The following is a 15,963-nucleotide window of genomic DNA, read 5'->3' as shown; positions in this document are numbered from 1 at the left end:
TATTTAAAAAAATCATTTGCACAATCACCATTTACCGGGGAATTCTAATTTTAATTAGCATATTAATTACAAGTTTCATAGTAATAATAAAAGGAGAAAATCCTCAGCACAATCAATTTTTAGAGAAATTTCATAATCACAATAATCTAAATTACGAATATCACTTCGTTGAAGCCTTGGATAGCTTCATAGTTAACAAATCAATGAATAAAAATTGTTTGGACGCTGCATGTTTCAAAAATAAATGAATTTGGCCCTACAACATTACGATTTCCTCTGCTCTCAACCAACCCTTTGATGACAACATTGTTATCGCATTCTCTATTCACCATAGAAATGATGGGTCAGTAGAATGCTTTGACAGACTTATCATGCTTCGTAGCATGGAGAATGACATAACCTTAAAAATATTAAGTATGTTTTTAAGAAAAATATAAAATTTGATTTTTATGTAATGCATGCCTTTTGATTTCATCAGAAAATTTTAATTATATTGAATCAAATTCTACAACTCATTATTGGATATGAAAGTAAGAAAAGGAAAATATATTATATCGTATTATAAAAACTCTAATTTTTAATTTCATTATTATCTATATTTTAATAATATTTTAAGAAAGAATACAAATGTTATGAGAAAAAATAGAAAATATTTTCAAATGTTCTCAATATGAGAAAATGTTGTAAATGAATTATTAAAAACTTATTTTCAATTTAGTCTAAGCTTATCCAATAAAATGTATTTATACAAATAGAATTAATTTAGACTACTTACCTATTTTTTTTTAATCAAGGCAAATGTGTTTTGAAGGGACAATGAAATCCTTTTAAAAACAAAGATAGTTAATAACAAAAGAAACTAAACAACAACAAGGACAAAAAAGAAGTAGCTAAATTGAAAAAAGATAAAATAGGGTACATGATCCATATCGAAACAAGGAAAATAGGGTTGTAGAGCCACTAAATTACAAAAATAAATAATTAAGAACCTTGGTAGACTCAACATTTTTCAATAAAAAATCCTCACTAAATTCTAGAATTTCATGAATAATGTTAACATACTTCCTTTTACCCTTGGCCTATGATGTAGTACCCAAGTACCTAACTACAATTAAAATGCATTCTACAGAAGGGAAACATATAGAAAAATATGGAAGCAACAAATATATTATGAAACTCAAGTATCTTTCAATAACTAACCTCCTTCTACATCAATTTTTTGCTTCTTAAATATATATGAACACTCTAAATTTGAAAAAAATAGAAAATTACCCTTTTTGGCAGATTTTAACAAATCTTCAATTTTTCCATTTCAGGTAACCTTTGAAATTAAATCCTAAAAAGCTGCAAATAAAACTATACATTCCTTAAGCTATGAAAACTTGACCTTCCAACTAATCTTCGAATTTAGAAATGTCCATTCAAAGTTATTACAAAAAAAACTCTAAGTAATAGACAAAAATTAGAAAAATTAAGCTTTGGGAGTCTAAACAGATTTTCTAAGACCTGAAAAGTAAATTCTTCTAGACACAATGGAGCAGACCTAATTTGTCGAGCCATCAAAGTCCCCCTTTCAAAACCACTATAAAAACTTGAGAGAAAACCCAGGTCTCAGTCAAAATTTATGACTCCCAGAAGTTGATCCATCATTCTCCCCTTCTTGAAAGAAACATAGCACCTGCAAGTTATTGTCTGTGAATTGCTACACTCTTGTTAGATCTAACTACATTAGTGCCCACTTAGATAACCATGTACTCTCTATTTTAGGTAACTTGTACCACTATATTAGGTATCTGTTATGCTAGTCATGCCTTGTGGAGGTAGTTTGCTTGTCAAGAATTTGGGCAATCTTTTCCTTCTTTTTATTGGAAAGATGATGTTGCCAATCCACTCCCTATACATCATCTATATTTGGAACATCTCCATGGATTGTGTATAAATCAACAACATTAAAAACAAGGGAGATGTCAAGATTTGTTGGGAAGCTAACCTTATAAGAAAAATTACAAGTTTGAATTGAAAGCCTATATAGATGTTGATTGGATTGGAAACATTGATGATAGAAAAAGTACAAGTGGTGGAGCATTTTTCTTAGGAAAAAGATTGATTACCTTGACTAGCAAGAAATAGAACTGCAGTTCACAATCTACTACTAAAGCTGAATATGTGGTGGCTGTAGTGAATTGCACAAATGTGGTGTGATCAAATAGTTACTCAAAGGAATGATGGAAGAAATCACTGAACTTGTGGTAATTTACTAAGATAATACAAGTGCTGTAAACATACCTAAGTACCATTACTTGAGAGAGTTGGTTCAAGACAAAGAAGTGAGAATGTAATATGTGAATACAAAGGAACATATAGCTGATATACTCACAAAAGCTTTACCTAAGGATGCGCATGAATATCTTTGAGGTAAGCTAGGGGTGATACCCCTATCCAAAGCTACTTAAGAAGCAAGAATAGTGCACTACATCAACTGAGTTGAATGACATATTTTTGAACTTGATGCAGTGGATATTACTTTAGGAACTACCTGAAGTAAGAAAGGAGCTAAAATAGAAGATTTACAATCACATGTAAGGTGACATAAGTAGAACTTGAATTACTAATATCTACATGAAAAGATGTCCAGTCTTTGGCATTGTTTTCAAAGAGGGAAAGTTTACTACAAGTTACTATAAGTATGAGGGAGAGTTAGTACCAAAAAAGAGAGAGACCAGAAAGAGGTAGAGTTACACTGAATATTTGAAGAAGAAGAGAGAGATTGTAGCCTATACAAAAGAAGGACATATACTGATAGATGGAGAGATCTCAATACAAGGTATTAAGTTTTGTTGTGGTATTATTTTTGGTGTTGGTTTTCCATCAATGCCAAAGAGGGAGATTATTGAAATGAAGAATATTGTTGAAGCGTAGAAACGAGGAAGATTGATGAAACCTATCATAGAACAATCATTATTTTGTCACTAATGTCAGGCCTACTACTTGTTGTGAGATAATTGCTAATTTAGTGTGAATGATATCATTTTATTGATTGGTGAAGAGGATTTTAAAAGAAAGGATAACAAGAGTAACTAGAGAAAAGCTAAGTTATATGGTGTATAAAAGGAGCACTAAGACTAAGTAAGACTTTGATGATATAGTGTATTATTTATCTACTTAAGGCTACAATGAAAGGATACTTAAGAAAAGATAAGAAGAAGGCTAAGAAAAAACATATGTTTACCAAGTCTGACTAAGCAAATAGTGGAAGTCAAGCAAGTCAGTACAGGATGAGAAGAAAGTTAGTTGCGATCGAGAAAATTTAGTATGTGTTGAGCAAAGAGAAATCTAGGAGATGTCGAGTGAAGGAAGTTTAATATGTGTCGAGCACTAGTAAGATTAAGTGTATGCCGAGCAACCTAGTGTTGACCGAGCATCAAAAAATGATTATTGCCAAGTAAACAACATGTTATTGCTAAGTTCTAGTAAAATGAGTTTGACCAAAGATTTGATGAATATGAGCTAACAAAGTTGATTTCTTAGATTGTGTGAAGCATGTGGAAAATAAGTATGATGATATAGAATTCAAGATAAACCATTTTGAAATGAATTTGAAGAGGATTATAAGGGGAGCTTCTTGAGTGAACAAAATGGAAAAGAGGGTAGATTCGATGAATCTGACCTAACCCTAAGATGGACGATTGTGGTGAAGCAAAAAAAGATCTAAATTCTCTATATAAGGAGATAACAGGCCATAAGCAAAGTGTCATAGTGCAAGCTAGAGAGAGACAAGGAGTCTTGAGGTGTTGTTTCATTTGGTGGCCAAAGGAATGAACCTACATTTGGCATACTAAACATGAAGGCTTAAGGAGGTGAAGCTTTGAATACTATTATTTTCTAACAACTATATTAGTTTGGATAAATCCTTTGGATTAAAGTTGACCTAATAGTCATGAGTAAATCCTTTAACATGGTGACATTCTAATGGAATGTTTTAAAGTCCTCTAACAAGGCTCACTCCTAACAAGGTGATTGAAATCCTTTTACCAAGGTCACATTTAACAGTGTGAATTGTAAGCTTTAATAGGGTTGGCTCCTCACAAAGCTCACATTAGAAGAGTGAAAATTGGTAGCATGTTACTCGTGGTTTTTTCCAAATTGGGTTTCCACATAAAATCCTTGTGTCAAATTGTGTGAATGATTTTTTGGCATTTGATGCAGGAGCATCGAGCTTGGATTTTGGTGGATTTATGCTTTTCATGGTTAGAGATGTGTTGCAGACACATTGGAGAACCTTTCCTCATGATTTCATAGAGATTGGATGGATTGAGTTGAAGCTTCAGCCATTTTACCTTGCTATTGGAACTGTGTTTTCTAGTTTCTGGGTGCCTATTGCGAGTTGTGTAACTAATTTCTCACAATGAGTTAGAGGCTATGAAATTCAAGGATTGAAGAGGGCCTAGAGTAATATCTTTTATTTTCATTAAGTAAAAAAAAAGTTTTAAAGGACCCAAAACCTTTTACAAAGTAACCCAAAGTCTAGAGAAAAAAGCATAAAGCTACCATCTAAGTCTAAAGCATAGTTCACTAAAAAATTCTAAAGCATAGTTTGCTAAAAGAGTACTATTTATTGTTAATTTATCTAGTCCTAATTCATTATAAGTTGGGAGATAGGGCAATTCTCCTAGAGTATCAATTTCTGGTAGTTTGTGCGATGGTTTCTGTGCATGACTTTCAGGATGAATCCAAAGATATCCTTAATTAATCAAACTTATTGAACTTAAGAGGTTGTAGAGGACCTAAAGTAATACCTTTAGTTCAAAGGAAAAGTTCTAATTCAATTGGAGCTAGGAGATATTGTGATTTTTCTTAGGTATCAATTTTTGGATATTTAATTTATGTTGGAGGTTGACTTGTGGCTCTTCAAGTATTTATTGTTAGGTTTATTTAATTTGTAATTTCTAGGCTGACTTGTGGCTTTTTTGGGTATAAGTAGGGGGGTCTTGTGGAGTCTTTTAGTCATTCATGATGGAGTGATTCATTCAAAGGAGGAGGAGTGAGTGTGGGAGCAACTAAAGGGCAAGTTTTCCCGAGTCTATGGATAGAGCACCAAATGTGAGGCAGTTTACAACAAGATTATGATGAATTTGTGAGTGTGTGGATAGAGCACCCAATGTGAGATAGTTTACACTTGGATCTTGGATAAATTTGGAGTAGAGCTAGGGCTACGGTTGGGAAACACAGAGATTGCTTAGTGGGCTTGTGAGCACACGTTGAGATTTCCTTGGTGGTTTCTTCTATATTGCTATTATGTTATAGTTCTAGGCTAGCTAGGATAGTGTTTAGATTGGATCTTGAGGGATCTTGGAGAACTATTACTTTCTTTGTATTTGGCCATAACTAGGAAGGTCTTACAACGTGACACATTGCATGTAATCAGTTATATCTATAAATATTTTATTATGATTCGATATCAAATCATGGTTCTAACTTGCAGTTATAGAGGGCTTGTAGATGGATAAATGGATGCAAATATGGAAGTTTGATCTTGTTGAGGCATGATCAAAAAGAGTTTGTGTATTGTAGATCTATGGTCCTAGACTTGTGATTTGTTTTGTGATTGTTCATGTGAGGTGGTAGGTTGCGATCTAACTTGCAAACAATTCAAGGTTGTCACATGGAGTGTGGGAAGGATTTTTTGTAGAGGGTTTAAGAAGATCTTGGGAGATGGCTTTGAGAGGATTGGACCCTGAGATGATTATGAATCTTTGTGATGTGGTGGAGGGGAATTTTTCTAAGATGTCTACTTGGTTTGAAGCTAGTTTGGCTAGTCGAGCGAAGGAGGAGGTTGCTCGGTTTGAAACTAGTTCAATTGATTGAGATAAGGATAGGATGAGGAAGAAATTCCATAGATGTTTGTGGAGTTGGAGTTTACCAATCTAAAAGAGATTTGTCTAGACATTAGAAGACTTTTTCATGAGAGAAGATGGCATAGCAAGGTCGAGGTTGAAGAGTTTGGTATTGTTGATCAAATTATGGAGTCCGATATAGAACTTTTAGAGCAGCTGTAGGTTGTTGCTAAAGATATTCATATCCTTGTTGATGCCGGGACAGAGGTTGGTTTTCATGATTAGTTGGCTAATTCTGACATGGAGATTGTAGAGCACTTGGTCATGGATGATCTGATTGCTATTAGTGGTGAGTTATGTATTGCAGAGAATCTTATTGTGAGCAATGAGAAGGTTGGTTTTGAGAGTTTGGCATATGTTGCTGAGGAGTTACATACTATTTTTGATATGGAGTTTGTTGTTGCTAGTGTGGATTCACTAGTTGTTGATGTGGATGAGGGTTTGCTGATGAAGCATTATGTTCAATTAATTGTTGGGTGTGAGCATGCTAATTGGGTTACTGATATGTATTTGATTCTGATGTTTCACTAGATAAACCATAGATGGTTGATTTTAAATTTTTTTCTATTGACTTTGATAAAGTTGAAGCCTTTGGTAAAGAAAAATTTGGTTGCAGATCTTTCTTTGGGCATCAAAGTATGGGACATACATCTCTATTTACTTGGGGAGTTTGATGTAGGAGCATCGAGCTTGGATTTTGGCGGAGTTATAATTTTCATGGTTAGGGATGTGTTAGAGACACATTGGAGAACCTTCCTCATGATTGCACAGAGATTGGATGGATTGAGTTGAAGTTTGAGCCATTTTACCTTGCTGCTGGAACTGTGTTTTCTGGTTTCTGGGTTCCTATTACGAGCCATGTAACTAATTTTCCATAATTATTCAAAGGCTATCAAGTTCAAGGATTGAAGAGGGCCTAAATTAATATCTCTGGTAAAGGTCACTAGTCCTAATTTATTATAAGTTGGTAGATATGGCAATTCTCTTGGAGTATTGATTTTTGGCAGTTTGCACAATGGGTTTATGTGCATGACTTTTAGGATGAATTCGTGAAGATATCCTTAATGAATCAGCATTAGCAATATTAAGGGATTGTACAAGACCTAAATTACTACCGTCATTTTGAAGCACAAGTTCTAATTCAATCGAAGCTAGGAGATATTGAGATTTTTCTCAGGTATCAAATTTTGGATATTTAATTGTTGTTGGAGACTGCCTTATGGCTCTTCAAGTATTTAATGTTAGGTTTATTTAATTTTTAATTGCTAGGCTGAATTGTGGCTTTGTTGGGTATAAGTAGGGGGGTCTTGTGGAGTCTTTTAGTCATTCATGATGGAGTGATTCATTCAGAGGAGGAGTGAGTGTGGGAGCAGCTGAAAGGTGAGTTTTCCTGAGTCTATGGACATAACACTAAATGCGAGGCAGATTATAGTAGGATTGTAATGAAGTTGTGAGTGTGTAGAAGAAGTGCCAAATGTGAGGTAGTTTACACTTGGATCTTGGATAAAGTTGGAGTAGAGATAGGGTTGTGGTTGGAAAGCAAGGAGATTGCTTGGTAAGCTTGCGAGCACAAGTTGAGATTTCCTTGGTATTTTCATCTAGATTGTGTGTTATAGATGTGGACTAGCTAGGATAGTGTTTGGATTGGATCTTGAGGGATCTTTTACAACTATTACTTGATTTGTATTTGGCCATAACCAGGAAGCCTTATAGCCTGACACATTGCATGCAATTAGTTATATCTATGAATAATTTATTATGATTTGGTATCAAATCATGTATTTTTATTCTATTTCTATTGTATGGTTATTAGCTAGGGGCTAGGACATCTCCTTTGGGGATTCTCTTGCCTTGCACTACATTAGTATTTCACGTTTACATTTTTGCAAATTTCATTTGACCTTGGACTATAATATACTATGGTTTGAGATAATGGATGATCAATGCACACACATGTATTTGTTAAATACTAAAAAGTTTTATCTATACATTTGGACCTTAGATAACTGATTCACCCCCTCTCTTAGTTATTCTAAAGCATTCCAACAAAAATAACATTTCTTTAAAAGTGCATACCGTAGGTATTTGAGGTTGTGCCTCACTAGTAGATGGATCAATAGCTATAGAAGCACCTAGCTATATAATAGATGACAATCCATACAAAATCTGACAAAAAAATGCATTAGGACATGTTATTAAATTTGAGTTCCAATGTATATTATTTTTAATTTAATTCAAAGTGCATACCTAATGAGGGATGCCAACACTTGAAGGCCTCAACAAAAGGCTATATTGTCTCCTACAATGAACAATATCATTCATCATCTAGACATTATGGTTCATACAATTATGCATATGCAGAATGTAATTAATTATGTACTTTATAAATTATATATAATTAAATTTTTACCTGATGCTCCTGATTGTCTTCCTCCACATAAAGAAGGTCAAAATATTATGGCACATCAAAATCACCACCACCACCACCATGAGAAACACACAACTCATCATCACAACCACCACCATGAGAAACATACACCTCATCATCACCACCACCATGAGCAACATATGCCTCATCATCAAAATCACTACCCTCAATGGGTTGGGCATCCTATCTTGTATCTGGATCACTCTAAGAGGCCTCTAAATATATCCCCACAACTAGTACAAATGCGTCTAAGGGAAAAAATATCCCTCACTGCGTCGACTGCTATACTACATTTTCTGAAATGGCATTCAATGAACTAAGAGCAAAGAACATTGCATGATGATAGATAGGTGCTAGAACAATTGGTGAAAGAAGAGGAACAAGAGTCTGAGGGCATTGATGATTCCTAGTATTATCCCTAAGATTTTCCCCAGGCCTATCCTAAGGTATACCTCTATTGATCCCTTGAAATTGTTTCATATCAAATAATTGGGTTTCAAACCCAATTCAAACTCTACCCATAACTTCCTAAGAAAGTAGATGGGCACCTCATGATAGCATGTGGTGTATGGGAAAATACCATCAACCACCACTCCAAAAATTTCTCTCATATCCAAGGGTGTGTATACCATCTAATAGATATACATGGCTTCTTGTCACTTATCTTGTCAACAGTCTTCAAGTTCTTAAAATATCTTTCTAAATGGCATTTATTTATTATCAAGTCATGGACCTATTTATAAGACATGCCATTAGAATAAAATGAATACATGTCTTTCCTCCATGCTCAAAAGCTATCCATCCCATAGTTTAAGTTTTGTACAAAGTGCACAATGCCTTGCATGTTATCTATAAGGCAAAGTAGTTTGGGGGGATGATGTGTCTCACGCTTAAGCGTCTCAATATCTTGCATGATGTCACAGATGTTACTTCTCATGCTCTCATGTAACTCCTTGAGGGTAGGTGGTGGAGGAAGACTAGGTAGTCATTGAGTTCGGGGTGGAGGTGGGGGTGGAGATGGTGGGGGCGAGGGTGGGTCCTCACCAAATATGTCATCCATGAAACAGAATCTGCATATGTGTATATACATACATACATACATACATACATACATACATATATATACATACATACACACACACACACACACACACACACACACACACACATATACATCTACATATACATATACATATGTATATGTATATATATACAACATAAAAATTCACAAAATTACTTTTCATTAAAAATATCTAAAACATAAATCTAATTACATGTCTTTAAAACTATTTAAACATCTTAATACATATTTTGGAAAAAGGGGAAGGGAGGAGAGAGAAATCTAGGTTAGCACTAATTTGAAAAATGGAAATCTATTTCATCATCTAGGTTGATACTAATTTAAGTAAGGACAGAGAAAGATGATGGTAGTAGAGAGAAAGAGGAGGAGAAAGAGATGATGGTAGGAGAGAGAAAGAGGAAGAGAGAAAAAAAGAGTGAGGAGAGAGAAAGGAAGGAGAGAGAAAGATGGTGGTAGTAGAAAGAAAGATGATGGTAGGAGAGAGAAAGAGGAAGGAAGGAGTGAGAATGCTGATGTAAATAGAGGGGAGAGAAAAAGGAAGGGAGGAGAGAGAAAGATGAGGGGAGGAGAGAGAAAGATGATGGTAGGAGAGAGAAAGATGATGGTAGGAGAGAAAAAGAGGAAGGAGTAAGAAAGATGATGGTAGGAGAAAAAATAGAGGAGAGAGAAAGATGATGGTAGGAGAGAAATAGAGGAGAGAGAAAGATGATGGTAAGATTATTAGCTAGTTCTACACATATGAGCTTTAGGCTTAGTTTTCAAAAATAGGGTACAAGGTTTGGGATTATGTATTAGTTAGTGTTCAAACTTGGATAAAGTTATATTTAATTAATCTTTAAATCTAAAACATAAATATAATTACATCTTCACAACCATCTAATCATCTAATACGTCTTTAACTACAAATATATCACAAAGGGGAGGAGAGAGATTAAACTATAATTAACTATTTAAATAAATGAGTTACATCTAAAAGATAAATTTAAATGAACATCAACCTTACATTCTTATTGATCTATATTGTTTAAAGAAACATTAATATATTATTTAATTTAAAATCAAAGAGATTGTAAGATAAATTTATCTTAAAGAATGATTATGACAAGTGAATTTATTCATTTCTATACATGGACTTATATGAGAAGTTCATCTCTAATAATACATCCTAAGTAGGGAGGAGAGAGATAGGAAGGAGAAGAAAGATGATGGTAGGAGAGAGAAAGAAAAAGGGAGGAGAGGAGGAGAGAGAGAGAGAGAGAAAAGATGGGGACAAAAGAGAAAGGGGGGGGGAGAGAGAGAGAGAGAGAGAGAGAGAGAGAGAGAGAGAGAGAGAGAGAGAGAGAGAATAGAGGGAGGAGAGAGAAAGATGATGGTAGAAGAGACAAAGAGGAAGGGAGGAGTGAGAAAGATGATGGTAGGAGAGAGAAATAGAGGAGAGAGAAAGATGATGGTAGGTGAGAGGAGGAAGGGAGGAGGGAAAGATGATGGTAGGAAAGAAAAAGATGATGGTAGGAGAGAGAAATAGAGAAGAGAGAAAGAGGAAGGGAAGAGTAAAAACAATGATGGCACAAGGGAGAAAGAGGAAGGGAGGAGAGAGAAAGAGGAAGGGGGAAAGATAAAAATGATGGTATGATTATTATCTAGTTCTATGTATTTCAGGTTTAGGGTTAGTTTTAGAATAAGGGTACAAGGTTTGGGATTATGTATTAGTTAGGGTTCAAACTCTAGTAATATGACTCTAGTTAGGATTAGATTATGGTTAGGGTTCAAAGTATGATAAAGTTATATCTAATTTATCTTTAAATCTAAAATATAAATATAACTACATCTTTAAAATCATCTAATACGTCTTTAACTACAAATATTCAAAAAGGGAAGAAGAGAGATTAAACTATAATAAACTATATAATTAAATGAACATCTAAAAAATAAATTAAAATGAACATCAATCTTATATGCTCATTGATCTATATAATTTAAAGAAACATTAATATATTGTTTAAGCTAAAAACAAAGAGAATATAAGATAAATTTATCCTAATGAATGGTTATGGCAAGTGAATTTATTAATTTCTATCCATGGACTTAAATATGAGAAGTTCATTGCTAATAATAGGTCCTAGGTAGGGAGGAGAGAGAAAGAGAGAGTGAGGAGAGAGAAAGATGATGGTAGGAGAGATAAAGATGAAGGGAGGAGATAGAGAAGGAGAGAGAAACAAGAGAGAAATAATATGGGGAGGAGAGAGAAAGGGAGGAGAGAGAAAGGGAGGAGAGAGAAAAATAGGAGACAAAAAGGGAGGAGAGAGAAAGATGATGGTCGGATAGAGAAAGAGGAATGGAGGAGTGAGAAAGATGATGGTAGGAGAGAGAGATAGGAAAGAAGGAGAGAGAAAGATGATGGTAGGAGAAAGAAATAGAGGAAAGAGAAAGAGTAAGGGAGGAGAGAGAAAGATGATGGTAGGATTATTATCTAGTTCTATGTATTTAAGGTTTAGGGTTAGTTTTAGAATTAGGGTAAGGTTTGGGATTATGTATTAGTTAGGGTTCAAACCAGGATTAATTTATATTTAATTCATCTCTAAATCTAAAACATAAATATAATTACTATCTTTAAAACCATCAAACATCTACTATGTCTTTAACTACAAATATATCAAAAAGGGCAAGAGAGAGATTAAACTATAATTAACTATATAATTAAATGAACATCTAAAACATAAATTTAAATGAACATCAATCTTAAATTCTTATTGATCTATATTATTTAAAGAAACATTAATATATTGTTTAACTTAAAAGCAAAGAGATTGTATGATAAATTTATCTTAATGAATGGTTATGGCAAGTTAATTTATTCATTTCTATACATGGCCTTATGTGACAAGTTCATCACTAATAATAGGTCCTAGGTAGGGAGGAGAGAGAAACAAAGAGTGAGGAGAGAGATAGGGAGGAGAGAGAAAGAAGAAGGGAAGGGAGAGAGGGAGGAGACAGAAAAAAGAGAGGGAGGATAGAGAAAGGGAGAGGAAAAAAAAAAGAGGGAGGAGAGAGAAAGATGATGGTAGGAGAAAGAAAGAGGAATGGAGGAGCGAGAAAGATGACTAGTAGGAGAGAGAAATTGAGGAGAGAGGAAGAGGAAGGGAGGAGAGGGAAAGATGATGGTACGAGAGAGAAATAGAGGAAAGAGAAACAAGAAGGAAGGAGAGATATATAACTAACTTAAAACTATGCATGGATATATATCTTTTCACTCTTTTCATAATTGTATATTTAAATATAAAATTTTCAAAAAATATGTACTGAAATATGTCAATTTATGTTAGATGTTCCCTTTGCCTTAACTATTCATCAAAATTCATAATAAGGTTTGGCTTCAACTATCCTAGATAATTAAAGTGGGGATGAATATTTATTTTGGTGAAATGGAGGAAGACAATTCAAAAATAATATGACAAATATAATTTTTTGTAGAAATAGAAACAAATATTAATCATTTTATCACAAGCTTTACATTCTTATTTGTCTATTTTGTGGATTTTTGCATTCTACTTAAAAATGTTACAAGCTGCCCTAAAGACTCCATCTTGTTTCAAATCCATATTCTAATGAGGAAATAGACAACTTATCATTGCTCAATTTGTTTCTATGTTTCTAATAGACAACACGAACATTTTCTACCCACTTATTTTCTTGTTCTATGTTTGCATTTGCATGTTTGAAATGCTTGAAACATTGGAAACACAAGAATGGCATATGGATTGTCTAACAAAATGGCTCCAAGGACTTTTGGGCCTCTCCACATATTGTTCAAGAAGCTAGTAAATTAGATTGGTCACTAGGAAAATCAGCTTGTGAAGAGAAAGTCATGCAAATCAGATTGTGTGGAGATTGATCATACCATAGTTCTCATTGTCTTATATGTTTTAAATGAGAATTGTCTCTTTGGGAATGACAAACATCTATGAGAAAATCATTCCTTGTCCATTTTCATACTTGTGAGTCTTAATGGTGCATGGAATGTTGTGTAATGGTGAAATAGGGGATTGGAGTTGGAAATGGCACTCTATTCATCCAACTTAGCAAAAAATAAATATCATATGGGCTATGTTAAATTTCATGCAAACCAGCTATAGAATGAGTTTTACATGCCATTTGAAAAAATATGGTAGTTTCAAATAGTTAGGAGCTAAAGGAAAGTTATGTTGTATGCTAGGATTAGAGTGTTGAGGAAGCATTAAGGTTCATCTGCACACAAGTAATCCACAAGTTATATATAAAGGCTAGTGAGAACAAGTACCTCTAGTACACATATCAATGCAACTATGTTGAATAATTGTCATTGCATAGTAGTGTTCTTATTGTGATTTATCTCTCTTATACAAAAATGTTGTGTGTACCTGTTTTATACATTTCAAATGGTTCCATGTAGTTTCTATAGCTATTTGACTTCACCAAAATTTAATAAAATAATATATTGGAACAAGAGCTTCTATTCCTCTTGTATTACTATAACTAATTCAACATGAGGAGCCCTCTTTCTACCACAAGAAAATAATCTTTACTCGTTTAAAAAAAATATATAATGAAGTTTTCACTTGAATCTTAATCAGACAAGAAGCACGAACTTTGATGCTTACACCCCAACATGAACTTTCCGCGAAACCAAATATGCTTTACATGCATCACATTTGACTCACTTTTATTTACTTTAAACAAAATTACTTAAAAGAAACCATTTTTTGAGCGCTAAGATTCGAACTCTTTTCCATCTTTTCTTGGAAACCTCAAGGCAAAGAAGTCTTATTACGTTGCTCTATTTTTTCTACCGTGACTTCTGCCTTGCGTGGATAGTACAAATCGTTTGTCATCCCTGTCTGCAACCAGTCATAACATTTTCCACACTACTCATACCTTGGTTTCCACAACTCAAACCATTTCTAAAAAGCTTTCCACAGTTGAACAAACCACTACTCAAATAGTTTCCCAACAACTTGCTAATGCTCAAGCCATAAGCCATATGCCAAAGCAAGTGGAAAATCTGATAGCTGATAAATTGTCCAGTCAAGTCAGCTCTAGCTTTGTGAAACCCCCTAGTAAATTTCCAAGTTCTTAGTCGGATCTCCAACGCCTACATGGAATGAGTTCAAGAAAAGCATTAGTCCTATATGTACCAAAGCCAAAGCCACAAGAGTTTGACCCTACTACTGGTACATGGAAAACTGTAAATATGGTGAGTCAAGATCTGTTTGATCAACTACATGCTTTCAATGAAAATGTGCCACCATATATCAATCTGGATTCATATGATCCTGTTAAGAATAAAGCCACTCTAGATGCACTTAGAACATGGATGGATAATGCCATCTATGCTGCTAGCATGACACAAGATCAAGCCATCAGGAAAGGCTTGAATGCTTTAACTGGAATTGCTAGGAATGCATGGGATGGATTACCAGTAGATTATAAAGATGATCTAATCAATGCTAGTGTTACATCTGTTTGTAGTGCCCTATACAGGATATTTGTAGGACAACATGATAATGAACAATGTGCTGCCTTGAAAAAGTTTAAAGAAAGTAAGATCTGTGATATGAGTCAACTAGATCAATACTGTAGTGATCAGTATGCCAATTTCTATCGATTTGGTTAGACCAACAATAACGTCTAGATGTGCAATACATTCCTTGATGGTTTTCCCTTGTAGCTACAGTCTTACTACTGAGAAAATATTCTCATCAGTATAATGAACACTCCAGACATGAGCATCAATGATGTAACATTCCCATAGCTCTATCAATTCATTAAAGAAATTAATAGTGATCTCTATACAGAAAAATAGAATCGTAAGAAGAAAAAAGAAGTCTTTCTTTATTTGAAAAGTGGACTCTGCCACTGTGCCTCAACTTCTTATGGTTGTGATAAATGAAAAAAGAAAAATTATAAGTCATATCAAAATGACTATCAGCCAAGTAGAAGAAAGTCTTTCTCAAAGCATAAGAAATTCAAAAGAAAGAAATTTGTATTGAGAAAGAAAGATCGAGTAAAGAGAAAAGATTTTCAGCCTGTCTGCTACATTTCTAAAGGTAATCATTATGCAAATAAGCGCCCTGACAGACAGAAAAAAGGTAAGTGTGTCCGTGCTTTAAGATCTGCTAATCTTCATAATGAACCCATTACTATTGTCTCTGAAGCTTCAGATTCAGAAGATATAGTACTTGAAGATGTTTTCAGAAGTGACAGTGAAGATGATCTCCTTCAAGAGAGACATCTCAGAATTTTTGGTAGCCCTGAACTAGAACTAGAAGAACCTGAAGAGTTTTTCTCTCCAGATTCTTCTAGTGAATCTAAAATCTCTTTTTATTGTAATATGTATCACCATGCTAATAAGGTTCCTGATCAAAATCGATCTTTGACCCAAATTGATCCAAACTGGTTGAAACTGACACCTGAACATGAATTGGAACGCATTCAAATTAGAAGTAGTCAGTTGATGAAGCATAAGCAAGAATTTTTGACACCCTACCAGTTTGCAACAAGCAAGAAAAAATTAGCTACATTAG

General features: G+C 34.1%; 1 pseudogene; it reads right to left on the bottom strand.

The window, feature by feature from the left end:
* The window catches only part of LOC149547067 (subtilisin-like protease SBT1.8), a 78,770-nt pseudogene extending 64,499 nt beyond the window's left edge, over window positions 1-14,271 (bottom strand).
* Window positions 14,272-15,963: the final 1,692 nt, after the last annotated feature.

The sequence above is a fragment of the Cupressus sempervirens genome, chromosome 7, assembly GCF_028749045.1.
Source record: "Cupressus sempervirens isolate cs-2001-9-10 chromosome 7, ASM2874904v1, whole genome shotgun sequence".
NCBI classification, from domain to species: domain Eukaryota; kingdom Viridiplantae; phylum Streptophyta; class Pinopsida; order Cupressales; family Cupressaceae; genus Cupressus; species Cupressus sempervirens.
This window is presented reverse-complemented; position numbering and strand designations above follow the sequence as displayed.